Source organism: Penaeus monodon, chromosome 21, assembly GCF_015228065.2.
Source record: "Penaeus monodon isolate SGIC_2016 chromosome 21, NSTDA_Pmon_1, whole genome shotgun sequence".
Lineage (NCBI taxonomy): Eukaryota > Metazoa > Arthropoda > Malacostraca > Decapoda > Penaeidae > Penaeus > Penaeus monodon.
Window position 1 is genome coordinate 38,752,917 of NC_051406.1, and position 1,198 is coordinate 38,754,114.

The following is a 1,198-nucleotide window of genomic DNA, read 5'->3' on the forward strand; positions in this document are numbered from 1 at the left end:
CAAATGTAAATACACATGTGCCATATATGCTGCACTCTGCTGGCACGGTCTGTTAACTTCGTCCATACTTCCCTTCTCATATTTGTTGCTCTCTCTCTCTCTCACAAACTTACCCATGTTTATTCGGCACCTGTTTTTTTATGGATAATATAACGTCAAAAGTGTCCAGATTTTCACCAATCTGAAAACAAAAATCTATTACATTATATATCTAATAAAATATATATCATATATTCTATTTCTAAGTCTACTATTTGACATTATATATATTTATAAGGTTATATGTCTTCATTAAATTATAAGATATATTTCTTTGTATAATTCTCTGTCACTTAATAGTATTCTAGTATAGTCCCTTGAGGTAACTTCGCACAAACGGGCTGTAATCACGATGCACACCACCGAATCCGACGCCTATATTCACGGGTTGCTCGATAAGCGTCTGCTACTCCCAACGAAGCAAGTACATGGATGTATTGGCTTCCTGCACGAAAATTGCTGATTGTAGATTCATGGTAAATGAACGTATAAAGCTGTAGAACGACTTTGCACGTGCAGGTAAGTACTGTATGATTCCAGCTGGTTGCCTGCACCGATAGGTCACACCCAAAGTTTAATTCGACGATGACGATAACATAACATTACAGTTTGATGGAACATAAGCTCGATCTGAAGACAGCTGAGGGTTGCAAAACAGTTGCAAACCCCAAGGTTCTAAAGTTTCATGGTACGTGTTCGAGCTTAACGTTGAAAAAATTGTGACGCGCATTAAATAATGTCTGGCGATCCAAATAATTTCCCTCATAATTAGAATCTTCTAAGTCCCTTTGCATTTTAAAGCTTGTCGGGCCACAGTTGAAAAGCCTGGATACGTTGTATGTCTTGCTGAGTGGGCTCAATATCGACACATATCCCTATCTGGACTAGCCCTCATATCGTAACATAAAGGTAGCACATTTGATGGCAGATGATGACTTATATTATAATTATTAGATTTACCGTTTGACTTGGGCTAGAATGTATTCTTTTGAAGCTTTTATTGGTAAATTAAACACAAGACTTGGATAATCTATGGGAAATTAGTTCGTGCAGGCGGTATCTCTGCATGAAACGGATCTGTTACTTGTCCAACTTCCCGTCCAGTTAGTGTTTCTTTCTCATCGCTTGGGAACAGGCTATGGTAAATTGTAATTTCGGT